Genomic DNA, 12,433 nt, shown 5'->3' on the forward strand with positions numbered 1-12,433 from the left:
GGGGAGGTGCTAGCACCACTCCAGACAGGATTTTGTGTATTGGGTAGGACAGGGCTGAATAGAATCAGACATGCCTGGGGCACACAAGGTGTCCCTGTGCATAGGCCAGTTCAAACCGGTGCTGGGGCTTTCCAGCCCCAGTCCTGGCGCGAAACTGGACAAAGGAAAGGGGGTGTAACCACCCCCCTTCCTGGTTCCACCCAGAGGAGGGACCTAGTAGGTGATCCGGCCCCCCAGATTCGAATAAGAGTGGAAGCTGTGTCCTGAGACTTCAGATCATCCTGAATCAACTTGAAATAAAGAAGAAGACTGGACTTCGACATTCTGCTGCACAGAAGACGGAAGAGAATCTCCCTTGTGGCCAAGGAGTGACCACCCTGTGAACACAGGCACCAACCAGCAACTCGACGTCTGCTTTGCCGCCGCCTCCCGCCGGAGCCCGAGCCCAGAGCCTGACAAGACCCAGACTCCCAGACTTCTCTCCGCCCGATCCACAGTCCCTGCAAAGAAGGGACCCGTGGAGGCACCGAGAGACGTGGGACCGGACATCTTGGAAGACCCCCGAAACGCTGACTGCGCAGCATCAGAGGAACCCTCGATGCTGTGCTTTGGGGTTTGAGAAGCCCCAACCTCGAGCAGTCCTTGCACCGAAGATCAGCCCTCCAGCATCTCCACGATCTGCGTGGGGCCCTTTTGCATCGTGCCACTCGACGTGCCTAACCATCCACTTGCCACGCGGCTAGTGGCCATCTTGGCGACGAAACCTACAACTTTCACTGCGGGTCTGGTTGCTCCAGACTTGCCCTGACTCCTGTAAAAAGGAGCCCCTGCTCTGACCTTGCTGGTCCGAGTAACAAGCCTTTTTCGATTCCTGCGTGGCTTGCATTAGCCAAGGCCTGTTTGCTTCTATCAAGTCACCGACACCGCCAACAGCGAGAAGCCTGCGTGGGACAGCTCGTGACCAACTCCTGGACGTCTTCGACCCCTCGTGTCCACGTGGCTGCAGAGAGAAGCTACACCTCGACGCCTGTTTGCACCCGACATCGCCTGGTTCCACTCTGGTTCCACGGTAGTCACTGGCTAGTGACTTTGAACATTGTCCCCTCTGCTTTCAGGTCTTCACCTCTTCAGATCCACCCTTGGATCCACTGGAACTCTTCACATCGAGCCGCCTGCAGCATCTCCAGCTCCAAGCACCATCGACCTGCGTGACGAAACCCGACACTACTTCGACCCTATGCACCCGCTTCCTGTGGGTGAGGTAACTCAGCTCCGCCGGTGTTCCCACACTGGTACACACCTCTAGTGTCTGTGTCTCAAGTTTCAGCTTTCTAGGTCACTCGGAAGGTTCCTTTCTAACTAACTTTGTACTTTTTACGCACCATTGACATTGCATTGGTAAAGCGTGCACTTTCCGCACTGCTCCCGAGTCCCGCGGGCCTTTCCCGACTTCTTCACTGTTAGTCCCGAACAGCTCCAGCGATTCCCCAGGCCCTAGGCCTCTTCACTTCCCCATAGTGGTTCTTATACCACTATTTTAGTATATGGTTTAGGTGGCCCCTAGGGCTCATCCATATTGTGCAACTTTTGTGTATTTAAACTGTGTTTTGTTTTAACGCATTTGCTTCTGTGCTCATAAAGAGTATCAGGGATATTTGTAGTAATAAATCTATATATATTTTCAATATATATCTGTGTGGTGTCCTTTCATTTGGTATTCAAGGGATTGTGTATGGTAAAACAGCTTGCTTCACATGCCTTTACAGAGTTTAGCCTAAGACTGCTTAGTCCATGCTACCCCTAGGAAAGCTTGTCTATAAGGTTGACTTTACAACCTGCACCATAAGGGTTGCTTGGCATGGTATAAGGTGATCACTAGAACTAGTGAGCATCATATACCAGGCCAACTTCTCACATTGGTGAGCAGCGGATTGGGATTTGAGCTTGCTGTTGTTTTACCATTACAATCTTTGAAAATATCATTTGAAAGATCATACAGGTACCTGATAGGTACACTAAAACAAGACTAGATATACTTAAGTTCTACTGAACTTAGTTGTTGTAGAGGATAGGGAGTAGTACACCCTGACTACAACTACTAGATAGGTTTTGTAGGAAAACACCAGTGTAGGTAGATTGCAACACATCCACCACACTAGAGCAATGTCTGGAGCAGAGGGATCCACTGGACCCATCTCTGTTGAGAGTGACCCTCCAAGGGCACCATCCAAATTTGCTACCTTTCCGGGTGCCGCTCGAAGGCTTGAGTGACAGCGGACCATTTGCTCGATCCAGGAGGCTATAGTGGGGAGTTCGTGTGACCAGAGGAAGGACTTGGACGCTTCCCATCGGCGCAGCGGGACTGCGAGTCCCAGGTAGCCCAGCGGCAGCTCAGACGCCGCACCTGGGACTCTTCCCGGCTGGCCGCGCCTCTCCTCAGAGCCCTTAAAACCGCGCCTCGCGGCCCCCGCTTCGCGGGAGCCGCTCGAAGGCTTGAGTGACAGCGGACCATTTGCTCGATCCAGGAGGCTATAGTGGGGAGTTCGTGTGACCAGAGGAAGGACTTGGACGCTTCCCATCGGCGCAGCGGGACTGCGAGTCCCAGGTAGCCCAGCGGCAGCTCAGACGCCGCACCTGGGACTCTTCCCGGCTGGCCACGCCTCGTAACCCCAAACATCCATAACTTCATTTCCCACACGCGCATCGCGGGACGCGCGCGGGCTAAGCCCGGGCAAAGGGCGGGCCATTTTAGGCCGTTAGAGGCCGGTAGTGACCGGACCGGGCCACCCCTCTGACGCCTGCTTTCTACGGCCCCTTTGTGTCCAACTGCAATATGGCAACTAGGGTTTCCAGGAGTAAAGCTGCACAACAGTGTACCAGTACATTGGAAAAATTCTTCCCCAAGGCCAGTGCTCTAGCCAATAAATGTAATTCTGTGCTGGACACTCACCCCGAGATGGGATTAGAAAATGTGTCATTGGACTCCACGGACTCTTCTATTGATGATAGTACCCCATTACTTTTGGACGCCACTCATCTGTCACTCTTGGACAGCATCGACCAGACTATTGAGTCAGTCCTGCAGCAACTAAGAACCCCGTCAAACCACCAGAGGGATAGAGATTCACCACGGCCATCTGGGATCGCTGATCCCTCTCCTAATGCGGATTGCGTGGGATTTGAGTCGCAGGAAGTGGGCCAGGCTGTTGCTCACACAGTTCCAGCAAGTAGTGGAGTGGAACAACCATCGAAAAGGAAAAGGTCGAGGAAATTAAAAAGGGCAAAGAGGGCCAAAGTTGACACAATCAGGCAAAACTTGGATGTTAGCACAGACACCTCGGCTTCGCCTGAGGTCACTTCCCCAGGGCCTGGGCCGGACCATTCAGGCCCTTCTTCAGCTATGGCCTTACCAGTGTGTTCAGGCCCATTTATATTTGGTGGGGCACCCCCTAATAACACAGACATGCTCATTAGTTCACTTACAGACATCATTAAGAACTTGTTGAATCCTCTGTCTGTAAAACTGGACGCCATAGAGGCTAGACTGTTGGCCATAGAAAATACTCATAAAAGGAACAGTCCTGGTCTGGGCCCAAATGATCTAAGAGCCCCCCGGGAGTCCATTGGGAATAGACCTCCGACTCCTGCAACGACCTCCCAGGCTTCACACGTGGTACCAGTTCAGTCAGGGGCCCTGCATAGCAATAACGGCGCTTCTGCCCCACAAACGTCAAGGCCCCCTGTTCCTGCTCCTAGGAGATCTAAGCAACCTGCATCCTCCCAACCGATGAGAGATGAGAACTTGGCCAATGGCCCTACCGGCCACACTTCTAGCCCCAATGCTAGGCGTAGGGTGGTCAATTTGCCCCCCGAAGCAATACCTTACACGGCGATCATGGTGGGAGAGCCTGAGCTCATCGGTGATACAAGGGAGCCGCAAGATTCGCTACGCAACAAGGTAATAAGCTGGCTCAATATTAACAGGCCCCTCCCTCCGAACTTGAAAGGTGAGGTTTTGATGGTCAGGAGAATTCCATGGATTGGTTTCACCCCAAAGAATAGGGCGGGGGATTGCATTATTGTCAGTTTTAAAAGTCCACAGGTCGCCACCTATATTTGTAACTGGCTTGTAAGGCCTGATAAGTCCACCATTGAATTAGTGTCTCTCTCACACTTCTACCCAAATGTCTGTAATGTTGAGGTGGGGAGGGAGCAGGAGTGGACTAGAGTGGGCTTTGCTGTAGATGGCTCACGTTACAGGCCCAAGCATTATGTACCTCCCGTTCCTGGTAACTTTATCCACCACAATAGATTTTCCGGTCTTGATCAGGTGGACTGACCACAAAAGGGGGATACTCATCCGAGTCCTGGAAACTCAGCCTGTGGGGCCTTAGGTAGCGGGGAAGGGAGTGTTGTACATGTAACTGATCTCAGGCCACAGGACATCGCCAAAGATCGAAGGGTTACCCTGGAAGGCATCCCGGGTCAAGAAGGGTCACTACTAAGTGTCCGGACTGGTCACAGTTCGCAGTCAACGGAGGTGGATGTATCATCTATCACTCCGGCTACTACTAATGGCCCGCAAGTTCCTGACCCCCCTATAGCCACCGCATCATTTCCCCCTGGAGGGCCAGGATCACTACCACAAGGTCCAGGGTTGAGAATTCTCTCCTGGGATGTGGCAGGGATCACAAATATGGAAGGCACACCAGATTGGGATCTCCTGCTAAGTGGTGGCGATATCTTCCTTTTTCAGGAGACATGGGCGAGGGAACCACAGACCAGAAGGGGGTTCGAAATTTTTGAAATCCCAGCAAAATGGAGTGGGAGGGGGAGGCCGTCGGGAGGCCTGGCAATCTGGATAGCGTGTCACATTGGGTGCCAGGCAGAAAAGATGCACACGTCGTCGCAGGACATCCAGTGCGTGTTGCTTACATGGCCTGGTAAAACAACATGGGCCATTGTTAATGTTTACTCGCGACCAGTTGCCGCACCAAACGAATCCCCCTCACTAAATGAATTGTACTCCTTCCTAGGCCAATTGCCAGGTGATCAAAAGATAGTGCTGGGAGGGGACTTTAACTGTCACTTCGAACCCCTAGAAGGACTAAAGGAGGGTGCCCTCACTGCTGAGGATGATTACTGGGGGGTCCCACCCTCGTCTTCGCCTCACCCTAAAGCCTGGTCCCCACTAGCAGTGCAACTCATGTCCCTTACCTTGAACTTTGCTCTGAGGGCATGTAATGGCCGTACCCCGTCCGATACCCCCTCATTGTGCACTTTTAACAGAAAGGGCCATGAGTCAAGGCTGGATTATATAATGTTAGATATTACATTGTGGCCAAAAGTCCTTGATTTTAGGGTGCTACCAAGGTCGGATAGCGATCACAATGCTCTCTGTCTGGAGATCCAGCATCCCCTGCCCCCAGCGGGCACGTCTACTAATGTCTGCAGAGAGGATCAGGGGGATATGCTCCTCACCACAAATGGGCGTCGGGTTAAATGGGGAAAGTTCCTCAGTACAGAAGATGCCATAAATAAGTTATACGGTCTGGCACTCCCCAGGTTCAAGGAGGTGGATGCGCTCATAAATGAACCAAGACCCTCGGATTATAATGAGAAATTAGCCAGCATTCACCAGGGACTAGTAAGGGACCTTGCAGAGGTGTTCCATCCGGTGGCACAAATCCGAAGGAAAAAGACTTGTGCCCCCACTTGGTACACCTCCTCCTGTAGGGCAATTAAATCCGAGCTAATTGCTACAATTAAGGAGGGCTCTAATAAGGGTAAGGTTCGAGATCTCAGGAGGGAGTACAAAGCAGCAATGGCCAATGCTAGGGCAGAGTGGGACTGGAATCACTGGCATGACCTGTCTGAAGCACTAAAAGCTAGAGACTCCAGGAAATTCTGGGCCCTGGTAAACAATGGGACGGGGAACTCCAAACAGCAGTTGAACCTAACATCGCCCCCTCGCTTTGGGAGGCCCATTTTGGGGCACTCTACCAAGACACTACCTCATGGCCAGACGGAGATGTGGCAGTGCCCATAAGTACGTCGGATACGGCCTTGGAATTCTCTTTAGGGGAGGTGGTGTCTGCTCTGGAGCGCTTAGCGCTGGGAAAGGCGCCGGGGCTGGATAAACTACCGGGGGATCTCTTTAGGCATCACCCAGACATCTGGGGTCCGTACCTCCTTATTCTTTTTAACGCCATCTTAGGAGGTATGGCGGTCCCCGGCTCTTGGCTGGGGGCAGAGATTGTGCCGATCTATAAGAAAGGGTCTCCTCTGCTCCCGGCCAATTACAGGCCGATTAGCCTGATAGATGTACCCCAAAAGCTCTTTGCACGCCTCATTCTCAACCATCTGTTGGATTGGGCGGAGGACAACGATATTATGAGCCCCCTGCAGGCTGGCTTTAGGAAGAACACGTCGACCATGGACCAGATTTTCCGCCTCGTCCTCCTTTATTGGAAGACGGTGAGGTTAGAGGGGGGAAGGCTGTACATGGTCTTCGTGGATCTGAGGTCAGCCTTTGACCTAGTCCCGCGCAGGAAATTGTGGGAGGTCTTGGAAAAGTTAGGAGTACCCCCCCAGCTACTCAGCATTATAACCAGGCTGCATGAGAACAACTATGCGCAGGTGAGGTGTGGGAGGGATGGTAAGCTTTCGTCCAGGTTTCCAGTCCATCGAGGGGTCAGGCAGGGCTGTGTCCTGGCACCGACCCTGTTTTGTCTTTTCATTAATAGCGTTATACTACACCTAGATAACGTTAAGGACAATGACGCCCCGCTTCTGGCAGGCAGGAGGGTCCCGGCAATCATGTTTGCTGATGACACCCTCCTGCTTTCCAAATCTCCTATGGGGATTCAGAGGATCCTGAACGGATTTGGTCTCTTCTGTCGCCAACACGGGTTGGAGGTGAACACAGAGAAGACCAAGTTTATGATTTTTAATCCTCCTAACAAAGCCAGACCCAACCCCACCCTGGGTACCGTTAGCCTTGAGAGGGTTTCTACTTTCATATATCTGGGGGTAACACTTCAGGAAAATCTATCATGGGACCGCCAGATAGCTAGATCAAGGGTTAAACTGTCCCAGCTATCGGGTGCAATCTTGAAGGTGGCAAATATTTCCACCTTTAAGCCCCTAAGCCCAGCCCTTGAAACATATAGGACCCAAGCTAAGGCAGCGGCCATGTACGGCAGTGAGCTATGGGGGCATAAAGCAGGCAAAGACTTGGCAGGGGTGGAAAACAGCTTTTTAAGGCGCCTACTAGCTCTCCCGCAAGCCACGCCACTTTCGCCACTAAGATTAGATATGGGTCTGCCTTCTATTGCTGAAGAGCTTGTGGCAAAGCCAGTGAAGTTCTGGCACCGGCTATGGTCCACTGATGAACTACACCATTACAGACAGGACCTCATCCATGTCATGAGTTTGAACCGCAACAGCAAAATCCCCTGGCTCGCTTTCGTAAAGAATGAACTGATCAGTATGAACTTGTCAGAGCTATGGGACGATCCTGTTCGAGGCTGCCAAGGGATCTCACGCAAAGCGTTGACTCAAATTTATAAGGACAAGAGCCTTTCACTTATGGCAAATGTTCACAACAGCGGCACCCTCACTGCGCGATTCATGGAATCCAAAAAATTTTATGCCTTTGAACCTTTTATGGATTTTATTTTTCCAGTACTGGCGAGGAAATTGTTTGTGCAATGGAGGCTTGGCACACTCCCTACCAAAACTTTTACCTGTAAATGGACTAAAGGGGGTGACAAATTGTGTCCATGCTGTAACACCCATGAGGAAGATGACCTCCATATCATGTTTGTATGCCCGGCCTATCACAGACCCAGGAAATATTGGATAGCGCCGCTCTGTAGAAACCTGGGGTTCAGGAAGTACACACAGGCATACAGAGTTATGAAAACCAGTACTCTGGGTCACATTGTGTTTGCTGTATCCAAATTCCTAATGGCAGTATGGATAATTAGAAAGAAAATAGTCCCCTGAATCATGGTACTGTGCTGCACCCTCTATCCCTCGCTGGTCGAGAAGAGATTTTTCTATAATGTATTTTATACTGTATTTTAAATGTATGTATTGTATTTTATTGCATCTTTTATGGTCTATACGGCTGAAATAAAGATTTTTGGATTGGATTGGATTGGATTAAGGAACTGAGGCAACTGTGTTCCATGAGAGGAATCAAAACAGGTCCTTCTCCTACAGCAGGACACCTCAGAGAGCTTTTAGACCAGTCTGAAGCTCTAAGGGACTCCAAACCAGGCCCCTCAGGGACTGGAGATGGAGGATCCCCCACTGAAGATGATAACTCTGATGCCCCTGCCCCTGTCGTCCAGATAGATGAGGAAAACCAGACCACTGGGAATACTCAGCCTGAGGAAGAAGAAGAGTAGGAGGTGGAAGAAAGTGATTCTGATGATGGAAATAGCCAGGTGTTAGTCAGCAGGCTTAACCAGGCTAACTTAAGCTTATTTGGGACTGAAGGTGGGTCCAACCCATTCAGACCCCCAAATGGACTTAACCAGGAGCATAGGAGGAGGAGGAATCACTCAGGTGAATCCAATACTTCCCATGTTTCTAGAGGTTCTCATGGCAACTCCAGAAGGGAGTTGACTAGCCCTCAGAGAAGGGAACATGAGGCCAAAATGAGAGAGGCTGAACTTAGGATCCAGAGACAAGAATTAGAAGTTGCCCTGGCCAAAGAGAAACTTGCTGGAGCAAGGCAGCCTAGAGAGAGTGGATTAGAATCCACTGGTGGCAGCACTATCCCTAAGGATAAAGACAGGTCCTATGACAATAGAAACCTGAGTAAGATTGTGCCCCCCTACAAAGTTGGCGATGATATCCACAAATGGATGACTGCACTTGAGAGAGCTTGCAAAGTACAGCAGGTCCCTCAGGAGCAGTGGGCAGCAATCTTGTGGCTCTCCTTTGAAGGTAGAGGCAGAGACAGACTCCTCACAGTTAGTGATGGGGATTCTAGAAACTACCTGGTCCTGAAGAGTGCTCTGATTGATGGGTTAGGCTTAACCACTGAACAGTACAGGTTAATGTTCAGAGACACCCAGAAGACACAGACTCAGGACTGGTCTGAATTTGTTGAATGTGCCACTAAGGCTCTGGAGGGCTGGTTGCTGGGAAGTAAGGTTACTGACTATACAGGATTGTATAATTTAATTATGAGAGAGCAAATCTTAAGTAATTGTCAAAATCAGCTTCTACATCAGCACCTGGTTGACTCTGATCTGACCTCCCCACAAGAATTGGGTAGGAGGGCAGACAAATGGGTCAGAACCAGGATCAGGCCTAAGAACCAGGGTGGTGACCAAACGAAAGAGACTACCAAGCCTCGAGAGAAGGGTGGGGATAAAAGTAAGGAAAAGACTTCCCCAGGGCCCCAAAACTCCAAAGATGGGGGTGGGTCCCAAGACACTTCTTCAACCCAGAAAAAGCCTTATTGTCATGTCTGTAAACAGGTTGGGCATTACAAAACAGACAGCTGTTGTCCCAAGAATGGCAATAAAGAGAATATACCTCCAAAGCCAGCTCCAACACCTCCTGTTACTGTCAGCAGTAATCCCCCAGGAAGTGGGAGCACACCCAGGAATCTGGGTGGGTTTACTTTTGGAGGGCAGGTGGATTCTGGCCTAACCAGGTCCCCTACCTCAGATACTCTTGTCTATGAGACTGGCATGGGGTTTGCCAATTTCACTACCTGCCCAAACACTTTGAGCAAGTATAGACAAGAACCCCTCATCAATGGCTTGAAAGTTGAGGCCTTTAGAGACACAGGGGCTAGCATCACCATGGTGGCTGAATGTCTAGTCCCCTCAAGGCAACTTTTACCTGATGCCAGATATCAGGTGACAAACATTGATGGAGTTCAGAAAAATCATCCCATGGCAGTGGTAAATCTCAGCTGGGGAGGAGTCACTGGCCCAAAGAGAGTGGCAGTGTCCCCAAACTTGCCTGTAGATTGTCTACTGGGGAATGATTTAGAAATCTCAGCCTGGGCTGAGGTTGAACAACAAACCCATTCTAGAATGGTAAATCTCCATGGAAAGGTTAGTGGGGCTGTGATGGCTACAGCCCCAATCCAAGATGTCCTTCCTGAAAAGGTTGGTAGGGCTGAGCAAACCTCAGCCCCATCTTTAGCTAACTTCCCTCCTGAAAAGATTAGCAGGGCTGTGATGGTAACAGCCCATACCCAAACTGAGTCTCCTCCTGAAAAGGTTGGTGGGGCTGTGATGGCCACAGCCCAAACTCAAACTGATGCATGTGTTGTGAAGCCTAAAAAGATGGATCACTCCACACAAACAGAGAGCATTGAGGAGGAAGAGAAATCTCCCTCCCACCAGACTTTAGGAAAGGATCAGCCTTCTCAGGGAACTGATCTTACCCCTGATGAAGGAACTGTCCCAGAGGTTGTTAGGCCTGGCCTGACAGAGCCTCTGATGACAGTGGACCCTTCTCAGGTGGGACCCAGTCTGGAGCAGGTAACCTGCCCCTCTCTACCTTGCCTCAGTCAGCCCAGGGCTGCAGAGGACAAGAAGGACAGTGAGCCCCAAAGGGCCCCCTGTCAAATAAAGCACCCCCATCAACAGATTGGGGGCACCGAAACTAGTAGCCCTAGTGAGGTAAAAACTTTACAAACTCCTGAGGGAGCCCCCTTAAAAGTAGTTAGGGACCTCCCACAGATGGATTCTGTTGGGCACAGCCAAACCTGGGACCCCAAGGCCCCAAACCTGACCTGTCCCTCCAGTAAGCCAACAAGAGGGACCCAGCCTCCAGCTTTAGGTAGCCAGAGGTTGACCCTGAGAGCACAGTGCAACTCAGTCAAAGAAAGAAAGGCACACATGGTGGAGAGTGATTGGAGGAAGTTGAATCCTACAGAGGAATCTCACTTCAGTCCTCCATCCCAACACCAGCCTTTAACTTTGCAAAGACACACCACAGGTAGAGATTCCCTATGGTGGAGACCCTCAGATACCCTTAGGGTGAGGGATTGCTTAGTGGACCATGAGACAGGGGGTAACCAAGCCAGAGCTGGTACTTCCTTATATGGCCACTTAGGCAATATAGGCTTACCTGGTCAAGGATAGCCTTATCTCCTTTCGTTTGGGGGGGGTTGTGTAGGAAGGTGGATATCTGACTATGGTTAGCCTGGGATCCTGCTATCCAGGGCCCCAGGCTAATTGCTCTCTCCTTAAAATGGACTCCATGTACCTTAGGTACATACACAATTGGAATTGGCACACCTTATTGGCCCCTGTAACAGTGTACCCAGGTACCCAGGGCATAGGTGCTTCCAAGGCCTACCAGGGGCTGCAGCATGTATTGTGCCACCCCTGGCCTGGCCTCCATATTTGACACAACTGGCTGATTACTCAGCTGGGGTAAGTCGGTGTAACCACCCCTTACTTAGGTGTAGTATGCCTATACCTAACCTAAAATGGACACATATGTTCCTATCAGCCACTCCTAGAGAAGGCCTCATCAATCCTGGAGGCAGAGTGCTTGGAAATATGTGAGATGGTGCTCTGGCATGAGCTGAGCCTGTCTGCAGCTTTTGGAACCATGTCCTTTAGCTGTTTCATGATATTGCCATACCATATACTCTTAAGTGCATTATGAACCTCGCGGTTAAATGCTATCTTAGGTTTGGCTTTATCAAAACATGTCGAGTAAGGTGTCATACGAATTGGAATACTACCCCCTCGCCAGTTCTGGCGACGGGGGTAGCATTCCACCCTTCTAGAGGGACACGACATGTACCTAGCCTGAACCCCGGTTAAAGTTAAACAGAGCCTTCGCATCTCAAAATGGATGCTGCCACCACAGACACAAGTCTGACCTCCTGCTGCTGGGAGTCCTTCCAGCGAGGGCAGCTTGGACAAAGGGTTTCCTGCCTGGGGACTCCAGACAGGATTTTGTGTATTGGGTAGGACAGGGCTGAATAGAATCAGACATGCCTGGGGCACACAAGGTGTCCCTGTGCATAGGCCAGTTCAAACCGGCGCTGGGGCTTTCCAGCCCCAGTCCTGGCGCGAAACTGGACAAAGGAAAGGGGGTGTAACCACCCCCCTTCCTGGTTCCACCCAGAGGAGGGACCTAGTAGGTGATCCGGCCCCCCAGATTCAAATAAGAGTGGGAGCTGTGTCCTGAGACTTCAGATCATCCTGAATCAACTTGAAATACAGAAGAAGACTGGACTTCGACATTCTGCTGCACAGAAGACGGAAGAGAATCTCCCTTGTGGCCAAGGAGTGACCACCCTGTGAACACAGGCACCAACCAGCAACTCGACATCTGCTTTGCCGCCGCTTCCCGCCGGAGCCTGAGCCCAGAGCCTGACAAGACCCAGACTCCCAGATTTCTCACCGCTCGATCCACAGTCCCTGCAAAGAAG

Source organism: Lissotriton helveticus, chromosome 1_1, assembly GCF_964261635.1.
Source record: "Lissotriton helveticus chromosome 1_1, aLisHel1.1, whole genome shotgun sequence".
NCBI classification, from domain to species: Eukaryota; Metazoa; Chordata; class Amphibia; order Caudata; family Salamandridae; genus Lissotriton; species Lissotriton helveticus.